Raw genomic sequence first — 12,021 nt, 5'->3', positions numbered from 1 at the left:
GCAAAGCGCTGTGCATAGTACATATTTATCACAATTACCACCAAACCAAAGTCAGTACTCCTTTATCGACCTCGAAAGGATTGAAAGGCTGAGTTGGACTTGCCGGGATTCGAACCCGCAACCTACAGATCACACACAGATGGCAGCAACGAGTGCTCATCTATCTGAGCTATCTGATTGGCTGACATCCATCAGAGGTTGGTTAACTGAATATCGACTAAGGTATAATAATCACAGTACCTAGGTGTATGACAAGCCATTCATGAAGCACTACATTAAGTTAAATACCTATCCGGATTATCACAGGGACAGGTTTTGCTGAGTTTCTATTTCAATTACCAATGTAACTTTAATTTGTTTGTTTTTGAACCGCGCTTGCCCTTCCTTGGGAGTCAAGTTTTGGATGTTTTAATTGTAGTCCTGAAAATTTTAGAGGCTAGAACACCTGTGATCAGTGTAATGACAATCAGTCACCCTTGAGCAAAGACTCTGCTGCCACTGACCATTTATAGTAATGTACCCCATTGACTGCAAGGTTGAATGGATGTAAACCAGACTGTGCATACTCATCATTTTACACACTGTTTTTATAATTGTAAATTAAATTATGAGTGTAAAAATGATCTGCCGCCACATGATTATGCACGCAGCACCGGAACTTTGAAAAATACAATTGTGCAATACTGGTTTGCTTTCACTGGAAAAAAAGCATAACTTGTTGAAAAATATGAATTCTCAATTGCAACTTAGTTTTCCATTGAATTAGTTATACAATCCTAAAATTCTAGCAAAAAAAAATGCACAGTGCTCCTGAAGCTGAATGGAAAAGAAAACATTTCTTTTATCACAGTGTGCAGTTTATTTTTTTGAAAGGCTTCAGAGAAATACATTCTGGTTCAAAATGGCTTGCCATTACATCCATGTAGATAAACATCAAAAGAAGCCTTCTGGTTTTTGTCAAGTAACCTGACGTTTGCACTGCCCTCTGCTCTAAACCTGTGTGTAAATGTACCCAGGAGAATAATAAAGCTGTCATATTTACAAGATATTCATGTGTAAAAAGACCTTGTACCCACCTTATCTGGAGACCTGGTTGGGTTGGATGCATAACCAACGGCCAACGGCCCATGGCCATGTACCCAATACTGTACGCCTTACCTACACCCAGCACAACATAATAGCCTCATGAAAGGGAACATTTCCCACATACCACAATCCACAAATGTAACATATGATGGGTGGTGCAAAGGGCAACTCATGGCAACGCAAATAGCGCCATTTGGCTCCCTAATGTGCAAGGTGGTGCCATAATGGGGACCATATGGTACCGGGCGCATATCAAGTCACGTGTGCTGTTCAACTACGTTGACAAGGTCCTGCACAACCATTTTCTCAACGTCACCACCATCAGAGACATGCATACTTAAAAGTGCATGTATGCATTATGGTGGTGTGCTATGCAGCAGGCCTAGCCTCTTCGGTCACTGGCCTACAGGCTACGTGATAGTGCCATACACTGAACAGTGTAGCCCTTGGCCACACCCAGCTCAACATAACAGAGTTATGCAGGTGAACAAGTGGCCAGGTACATCCAGGTCACCCTAGCCACTTCTAGGCATCCTCTACTTCACCACTTCTCCCACTTCTCCCACAGGACACACTGGAGAAGTCATTGCTCCATCAGGTCCAGACATATACTACACAGTGTAAAAATTGCAACCAATCCCCACACCATAAAAGCAACATTTCAGCACATGCAACACACTGTACTGCAGTGTAAGTTGCAAGTTTCATATGTTCTTCATTGTTCTCCCCTTCTGCCATTGCTCTACCATCACTGACTGCTGGGCCTCAGCACACACTGCACACCCTAGCACAACCTATGTTTTACTTCTCATGTCATATGTAATGCAGGTCCCATCTGCAAATGCGCCTGCCAACTTTCTCCCTGGCCACATCTTTACATACATGGCTCAATTAATTTGCGTTGCCTGTGCAGAACAGTATCTGACTGGCTGTGTACATTATCCATATTGCAACTTTCTAATGCTGATGACTTCCTTTCATGGCGCAATGTGGTAAAACACTTCCTCAAGCAAGGGTTTTATAAGGGCCTACCCATAGCAAACGCACATGGTGACATGTGGCTCCCAATTGGATAAGAGAGGCAATGATGTACACCATATGGTAATGTACGCATAGCAACTCACTTCTGCTGTTCCACCAAGTGCATAATGTCCTCCACAACCATTGTGTGCTACTCACGAACTCCAAATGCATGCACAGTAACAACTGCATTGCTGCATGGTATTGTGGAGGCTGTGATGAATGCCTAGGCTGTTGGGTGCATGGCCGACCACACTCACCACAACATAACAGAGCCATGCAGGCGACCAGGTATGCATATGTCAGAAATCACAAAGGCAATATATGCACAAGCACTTCCAGTGTACGTTGCATGTTTCATGTGGTCTCCATTGTACTCCCCTTCTGCCATTGCTCTACCATCACTGGCCGCTGGGGCCTCACCACACACAGCACATCCTAGTACATCCCATGTTTCACTTCTCATGTCATGTGAAATGCAGGCGGCCCCATCAGCAAGTGCGCCTGCCAACTTTCACCCTGGCCACATCTTTGCATACAAGGCTCAAAGACGTTGTGTTGCCTGTGCTGAGCGGTATATGGGTGGCTGTGTATATTGTCCATATTGCAACTTTCTGATGCTGAGCACTTCCTTTCATGGTGCAACGTGGTAAAGCACTTCCTCAAGCAAGGGTGTTATAAGGGCCAAACCATAGCAAACGCACATGGTGACATGTGGCTCCCTATTGTGCAACAGGGGCACTTATGTGGATCATATGGTAATGAACGCATAGGAGCTCACTCTTGCTGTTCCACCAAGTGCACAAAGTTCTCCACAACCATTGTGTGCTACTCACCAAATCCAAATGCATGTACATTAACAACTGCATCACGGCATTATATTGGAGAGGCTATAATGAAGGCCTAGGCTGTTGGGTGCATGGCCTTTGGCCATGCACCAAATAGTCTAGGCCTAGTCCACACTCACCACAACATAACAGAGCATGCAGGCGACCAGGTGCGCATGTGCCATGAATCACAAAGACAACATACGCACTAGCACTTCCAGCCAACCGCCCACCATAAAGCAGGGACACATGAACACATGTTCCACTTACTGTAATGCAGAAACATCTCTCTGTGTTTGGCACTGCTACCCACTTCCAATCACAAAGCATTATAGACATGCCAACCAAACAAGACAATCTTCACAACATTGAGCCTGCTGCCACCACTCTAATACGTGCATAGAACCAATAGTGCGTACTGCACTGCAACACTTACTAATCTGTGCAATGGACACTACACAAGCACACAGAACAAACATTTGCACCAGAAACTCTTCCATATGTACACTATTCCGTTAATACACCCATTGGACACACTGCATGATTGGTCACTGCACAATCTCCATACATACACCGACAACTGTAGGTTGTTCTACCAATCAACACTCACATTCAACTACCATTGTGTGCACTGCAGCCAAATCGTACACAATAAGCAGCAATGTGGCACCTACTTTCAACCAGTGGACATACCTTTTCAACCAGTGCACATAATTATCTGTGCTAGGGCTGCAGCCATGCATCCAAGGGGCTATGGACTTATGTCACACAGCACACCACAGTACACACTCATCCTCATGTGTCGTGGAATGCACTCCCCTTCTGCAAATGTGCCTGCCACCACTCATGACAGAAAGACATTGCCGCTGTAGCTCGCATGCCATAACGCAGGCTCCCTATAATGACCACACAAGATAGTTGCCTGTTGAGGTATCTGCGCATTGGCGGAGCATGCACAGATAGCGCTGGCAGACCTCTGTCATCTTGTATAATGATATATATCACGTAAAGCTCTTCTCACTCACACACCCTTTCCATCCCTTCTTCCCACCACTAGATGCCGTACGCTATGTTTTTCAGATCCTTTTGCTGCTGCTTTGTCTTCCAATACAACATACTGGCATCATGGAACACTTTACACACACCCCGTCAGAGCACACTGCAGTTCAATCAAAGTTTTGACTGCGTTGTGAACAGGGACATGTGACACGGCAGCGGGGCCAGATATGACTACATTTAGTTCACACACTGCTACGTACAAAAGGCCCAGCCATGCACACAATGGCTTACAGCCTTGCCACACACACCGCAACACTATCCTCCGAAACACCATGGTGGCGTTTCCCAAAACCTTTGATGCACAGCATGCTTCCCTCCAGCCAACCACCGGCCACGTCCATTGTTTGTGGACAGCACGGCTTACTGCAGGCCAATGACACTTCAGTCCGCGGAGCGAACAGGAAAATGGGTCCGCGGAGTGGACCCAGAAATCACTCATTTTTTGGGACGTACATTTCAGTAATTTGTAAAATAATTACTAGTCGGATTTCCACCAAACACACAAAAGCACGCTTTCTGACCCAAGCCCCCGCTCCTGCCGCACATTTGGTGAAAATCCATCCAGCCGTTCAGGCTGTAGACATGCGCAAAGTTTTTCCCCATTCAGTCTATGGCAAAAAAGAAATGTTTGGGACCCTCCTAAAACTTTGCCCCCCCCCTGCATGAAACCTCACCCAACTTGCCAAAATAATTCAGAGCCGGCCATATACTTTATTTCCAAACTTTGGTGACGATTCCTCCAGGGGGAGCAAAGTTATACGTTGCCGAAAAAGTGGTCTTACTATGGGTTTAGCAACTTAACCAAAACTATAGGGCCGCTACCGCCGGCCGTGTAATGTGTTCTGATATAAATCACCTAGCTCATATAAATATAAAATATTAACAGGTTTTACCTGGGACTGTGCCCGTCAATATGAGAGCTGCGCTGACTCTGTGGCCTGCAGGGGCAGTGTGTTCGCTAATCGCGGGTCGCAATCTCATAGAAAGTTGTGCTCTAATGTATCGAGCGGATTATAGCCTTTGGACTCTGTAATATGTGAATATATAAATATATGAGTATGCTCACGGAGCGATCGATTGACAAGATTTATCCTTCACCAACGGTCAGTGGAATGAAGGGAGCGCTGGAACTACGTGGTCCCGTCCCGCTCCCTCTTCCGTGGCCGTGCTGCCCTCTGTGGGTTTTACCTTGTGGTTGCGGTTGCCGGAGCATGACCGCAACTCTTGATCCCACAAAATGCAGATAAGTTCCGCCACAACCTCTACGCTGTACACAAGCATGCAACTCTGTCACTACTCATGAACAACAGTCAAAATACATTAGCATGTAATCCGTGTAATAAGAGTAATGAAAAAAGCACTTAACTCGCTGCTGAGCAGCAGAGAAAGAGGAAGTAGAGGAGAAGGTTCAGTGTGGTCATGGATAAGGACTGGACTGATTGGTTAAGTTTGTCACATGGTCAGTTTGAAGACCAATAATTTCAGGACTACCAAAGACTCTGTTTCAATGGATATTGGGCCTCATTACAAATCAGGCGGTCCGGAAATAACCGTGGCGGTAAACCCGCCGCCACCGTTGTTCCCGGACCGCCTGATCCCGACTCCTGCAGGCGGGAGGTGATGTTCCCGCCAGGTTTGACCTGGTGGGTTTAACACTGCCCGCCTGCAGGCGGACGAGGAAACACCGGCAGCATTACGAGATGCTGCCGGCGTTTCCATGATCCCCATTCCCATTGAGACCCATAGGACTCAATGGGAATGGGGATTAACACCATTCCGCCTCCGTGATTCCCGGAAAACCGGGGTTGTAATGCCCCGGTAATTCCGGGAATCACGGAGGCGGAATGGTAATATGAGTCCGGCGGTAACCAAGCGGTTTTACTGCCTCGGTTACCGCCGGACTCGTAATGAGGCCCATTGTAGTTCTTCAAGCTTTGTTATCGGTTATATTATTGGTTGTCATTTTGCTGCTGGAGTAATAAAAATGAAAGATAAGCATAATCCTTTGCCTCCGTGTCTTTAATTGGATTATGACTTTCTGGAAGGAATGTGTTAAACATCTGCATTAGCAGCAACTGATAAGGTAAAGGACAGATTCCAAAGTTTAACCTATACATCTGGAGAAGGTTGTACATTCCAATCTAATTCCCATTGTTTAAGGTTGATTGAGAACTTAGTATAGTTATGATGCTTTGGTGGATGGAGAATTAATTAATAGTTTTATGAAGTTCGATGGTTCTTTTTGGGTATAATGAGGAGATACCTTTAGAATTAGATGTACAAGAGTATGATATGTCTTGTAATCAGAGTTATTGAGATTAAATGGATTCATAGCTGAGGAAATGGAATAGCAGCGTAATTATGAAATATATGTTTAACAAGACAGATACCCGAAGTGGACCATTTTATGTAATAATGTAAGTCTGGGTGTAAAAGGGAAGGATTAATTATACCATAAGAAGGCATTGGCGATATCCTGAACAATATGGGAACAATTAAGCAAGCAGTGGCAGGTACTTTTCATGGCGTGTAAAAGAGCATGTTTTTTAATACCAGGCCACAATGAAGTCTGAAAGAAGTGAACAAGTGAAAGAGGCACAATTAATCTACCTTCTATTTAATCCAAGTAGGGGCTTTTGGCATCTGAGGTTCATTATGTAGAAACAAAATAATATATTGCAATAACAAAGCTTTTTGATATTTCAGGAAATCTGGAAAATGTTCACCACCACTATCTTTATTGGCTTTAAGCTTATTAAGAGACAATTTGGGAGTTTTATTTTTCCAAGGAAATTTGGATAATAATTTGTCAATATAAGAATGTAGAGTGTAGGATAGTTGGGATCATTGAGAGATAATATAAAATCATAGCTCCAACCATCATTTTGATGGAATCAAGGTGGCCCACCAAAAGAGAAAAAGAGGGAACCATTGATTTATTAAAGTGGAAGGAATATCTTTTAATATGAGGATGCCAAATATTTAATAGAGGTGCAAACACAAGAATTAGTTAAGGGTAACATTTAAGACTTATGAACATGTCATTTATAACTGGAGACTAAGGAGAATTTATTAATGAAATTCATCAATGCTGGGATGTATGTGGATGACTCAGAAAAATATAAGAACATCATCTGCATAAACTAAGAATTTTGTATTAACATTATTTATAGTGATACCTTTGATGTTATCATTTAAATTAATAATTTGTAATAGGGGTTCTAGGGCCAAAACAAACAATAGTGGGGAGAGTGGCAACACTCTATAGTAGCACGAGAAATAGGAAAAAGGTGAGAGGAGGTACCATTAATATAAAAGTCTAGTAGACGGTGATGAAAAAAGAAGCTTAATAATCTTAGTGAAAGTATAATTGAATCCATGTCATTTTAAGACCTCGAACATGAACAGCCATGAGACAAAATCATAAGCTTTTTCTACATCAAGTGAAAGAAGGATAAGAGGATCAGAGGACATTGAGAAGACGTTTAAGAGAAGTCTAGTGTTAGAGGAAGCAAATCTACCTTTGATAAAGCCAGATTGGTCCACGTTAATAAGTTTAGTTATGACTTATTCTAGTCTAGTTGCGATTATTTTGGAAAAAATAGTTGATTCAGAGATAATAAGAGAAATGTGGTGATCCTTTTTAACAGAGGAGGGGTCTTTATCCGGCTTTGGAAAAAAAATTAATAAAGCTTCTCCGAAGGTACCAGAACTAAAATCTGGAGATAAAAAATGTTCAAACAATTGAAGTAGTTTAGGGGAGAGTATATTCGAAAAGGTGAGATACAAATCCATAGGAAACCCATCAGAGCCCAGTGCTTTGCCGATTTTGAGACAGAAAATAGCACATTGTCACGACTATGCCACTGGAGCATCAATTGGCACCCATTGTGGACTATACGGTACTCAACCATCACAATAAAGCTTCCCTGAGAATATCTATTCATATATTTGTCTTTACTTTCTGTTTGCAAGACTTCGGAACTTCCTTATTTAATTTCACAAACTACATGTCCCATAATGAACCTTCTGGCAGCTCCCATTCCCTGGCTATTCCCATGCAGCAGTCTTAGAACTACAATTCCCAGAAACCTTAGCAATCAGTGGTGCTTTTACTTTCCCAGGACCAGAGAGGGAGGAGGCCAATTACCTTCAGGTGTGCTGCTCCAGTTGCTGCTAATTAGCCTGCTTCAGCACAGGGCGGGTCAGTATTTAAGCAGCCGCCTACAGGAGCACATTTCTACTGCATTGAACTCGCTTCCAGTTATTTGTTGCTTTGATCCTTGGATTTCTGCAGTGTCCTGTTGTTTCCAGAGCCTGCTCCTGTTCCAGTGTCATGTGCTCCCTGCCTTGCAGCCCTGCTACACTGCCTTCACTCCCCTGCCATTTGCCCTGCACCTTTGTGCTTCCTACACTGAAGCCCTGCTTCCCTGCTTGCAGTTCTCTGTTCCCTGTCTACAGCCCCTTGCTCTTTAACACTAATTATGTTCCCTGCCTGCAGTTCCTTGTTCTGTGCCCATTGCCTGGGTTACCTGGCTTTGGCTTCCTTGATTCTCCAGTCCTGCCCTTGTAATCCCACTTCAGAGTTACAGTTCCCTGTTTTCTGTCTGTAGTCCTACCCTTGTTATTCCAGTCCAGAGTTACTGTTCCTTGTCTGCAGTTTCCGGTCTCCTTACCCCTGTTCTTAGATTCTAGTTTTCTTGCTTTTCTTCTTTCTTCCGGTTCTCTGTCCTGAACCTTGCTCACTTTGACTTCCCTTTTTCCCTGGATATGTCTGTTACAGTGCTTGTCTTCACTTGTGCCTTGTGTAATTCCTTTGTTCAGAGTTTGGCTGCTGGGTTTCCAGCAGGCAATCTCTGCCCCTTTCCTTTGTCGCGAATCAGTATTGTACCTTGTGTCATTGTTAACGGTGTGCTGGTTCCTGTTTCAGGAGGCAGCCATTGTTCAGTTCCTGCTGGACCTGTACAAGCTTCAGTCTTGTGAGTACTATTTCCTCGCTTTTCAGTCTTGTGAGTACTATTTCCTTGCTTGTGCCTTAGGGTCCAGACACAAACATCCATTGCTGCTCCTCCTTTCAATGACCATTCAGAGTGGGGCCCTGTAATAGTAACCTGTTCATAAGGCTGGAGTTTCCCTGGTTCTGTGGGAAACTCTTCCCCCATTCCTTATACACCCCAAGAGGGAACCTAACGTGTTTGTTTAACTTGTACTCCCTGCCCTTTTCTGTTCAGTGCCTTTGTTGCCTATCCTTTCTTGTGTGTAGAACTCCTTTCACTCCTGCTTCTTGTGTACATTTCTCCCTTCGGCTTTGTGGGCACGTCTCTATCCGCAAGCCCCTTTGACACATTTCTATTTTTATTTATTTAATACACATATAACCAATTAATGGTTTTGCATATCACACATACATATAGTTCAACAATAAATTGCAAGCTAAAACATATATTTAAAACTGAGATCACAGATCATCAATACATACATTTAAAACATGAAAGGCTATCAGCAGCAACAGAGGCTATATGTATTGGTTTAAAAAACACCTGAGCGAGTCCATAGCACTTCCATATAAATATCATAAAATCCCATCATATGATGTATCAGATTGATCTCATTATTCTCTAACAAAAAGCTCCACATATTCAAAACATTACCGCAATTAAAATGTTTATTGTGGGTGGCCACAAGGGGGCGCAGAGATGTGGTAGCACCTCTGCATCTGTCTCTCCCCCATAGCGACTGAAAAGTGGACTGAGCCCCCCACATATGGCCCCCAAGAAGCGGTGTTGACCCCTCCTCACCAAGTTCACATTAGGAGCACCCCAGGGGGGGGCAAAAAACGGTAGCTGAGGGCCCCGCAATGCCTGAGTTCGTTTGAGTTTGCCCAGGATGCGGGGCTGGGTGCGAGTCAAGCCGCGTCGCAGCTCCTAAGTAAGCTGCCAGGCACCAAGGACTGCAAACTACGTGCCCGGCCCGTAGGCAGAGCGTCCAACATTTGACTTGAGGGAGGGCGATATCGGCTGAGCGACCTGCCCCCCCGGTTGCCCCGAAGTACCTGGGGGAGTGTATTTCCACCCAGCGAGCAGCGGACCACATGCTCTCCTTCACGCTGTGCCCCAACATTGTGCAATCCCCGCGAGGAACAAAACAACTAAAGCGGGCCCACGTGGAGAAGAACTAAGAGGCGTGGGGGGGGAGTTTACTGGCTATTGCGGGCGACAAGGGAGGGCTCTATCCCTCGCCACACTGCCTCCTGCGGGGGGGCCCTCCCCCTCTATTGAGACATGAGGAACCAAGGAGCCGGTCCAGGAAGCCCTACAAAGCACAGGGGGCCCACCAGTTGAGAAGCAGGAACTCACCAGAGGGTGAGGGTCAGGATGCCCCCCCGCCGAAAGGTCGACACACTGGGGCTTTATAGCCGAATAGAGGTACTGCACTTAGCCTAAGGAGATTCAGCTGGGTGGCACAACCCAGTGAAGGGGTCACACTGGATCTGGTGCCATAAACTGATCCTGCAGGGTAGGACAGCCCAGCCAAGCAACGGACCTCCGTGAAGCCCTAAAAGTGGGTTGGCTCTACGGCGGAAAGCATAAGGGAGCCCTCTAGCCCCATATGTGAGGTGGTGATGCGTGGAGAGTTGGTGTAAGTGACCTTAGAGGCACCCAGCAATCCAGGGACTCTGGCTGACCCTTGCCGGCTTTGTGTAACAGGCGTTGACAAGAGTTGCAAGGTATAGGGGAGCAGGAAAGTGGAGGAAGGCCAGAGGGTGAGGAGAGAGACATCGAAAGAGAACACGCAGAGAGACTGACCCGAGGGGACCCCGGATAAGAGGTGTGAGGGACTTGTGAGAGCCGTTCAACGTGGGGAGACCCAGCGAAGGTGTGGGCCCCCGAGTTGAAACCTGGGGCACGTGCCTACCTTGTGGGGTTCCCCCACCCCTTGCTTCTGCCAATTGAAGACACAAGCCACAGAAAGGGAGCAAAAAAAGCCATCACGAGGAGGGATAGCCAGATTGACGCCAATTGAATAAGGTAAAGGTGAGGGCCCCCAGTAAACAATCCCTGGGCGTGTACCCACTTTGCGGAGGCCCCTTGGCGCGTGGGGCGGTGCTTCCAGACAGTGGACCCTGGAGTAGGCAGTATACCTACCATTTGAAAGAGGAGAAGGAAGAGGGTGGCCTCATCATACGACCTCCCCCAGAGCAACTGGGCTGCGTGGGAAAGAACAGAGGTGAGTCTCAATGACAGAGTGGGAGCCCACACAGGGAAGCGCAGTGGCACCCACTGAAGTAGAGGCTAACAGCAAGGGTGCATGGACCGAGGCACGACCCATCCACCTACACCGGTCTTCGACCCACACATGGACTGGAGGGCAAAATTGGGAATATTTGAATACCAGAAAGAAGATTCTGGAGTGTACCAACCCACCCCAACATTTCAGGAGCCGGGAGCGATGCCATGTCTACCAAAAGAGATATTGCTTCCCTTTTGGAGGAGATCAGAGGAATGATGTCGGACATTGGCGGTAAAGCTGACCGGATAAATGTTATAATTGGCAGCATGGATGACAGGCTACAGGCGGTGGAGCATAACCAGACCACCCTCAAGACATTGAAAACATAGATGGATATGAGGCTAGATGAGTTGGAGAGAAGGGAAGGCAAGGTAGCTCTCAAGATGGATGACTTTGAGAATTGGGAGACGGGACATATTCTGAGATTCCAATCCCGGAAAAGGAGGACGAAACGGAAGCAGACCTTCGAAGAACCATCCATGGGGTGCTGAAGACGTGGTTCAGTGATGAGAACACGGACAAACCCAAGCTTGAGAGGCTCCACAGTGCTGGATCTACCGAGTGGGGCCAGCGCTCAGCGTTTGCACACTTTCACAACAATCCAGATAAACAAAAAATACTTGAGAAGGCAAGGGGGTGGAGCCCGGTGTCCCTGGGAAATGCAGAGGTGGCAATCTTGCAGGATCTATGAGAACTAACACTGGCAAAGAGGCAAATGCGTACCCCCCTCACGAAGTGG

Source organism: Ambystoma mexicanum, chromosome 14 (genome assembly GCF_040938575.1).
Source record: "Ambystoma mexicanum isolate Mex_15411 chromosome 14, UKY_AmexF1_1, whole genome shotgun sequence".
Lineage (NCBI taxonomy): Eukaryota > Metazoa > Chordata > Amphibia > Caudata > Ambystomatidae > Ambystoma > Ambystoma mexicanum.
The sequence above is the reverse complement of the archived record's forward strand: the minus strand, read 5'-3'. Positions refer to the sequence as shown.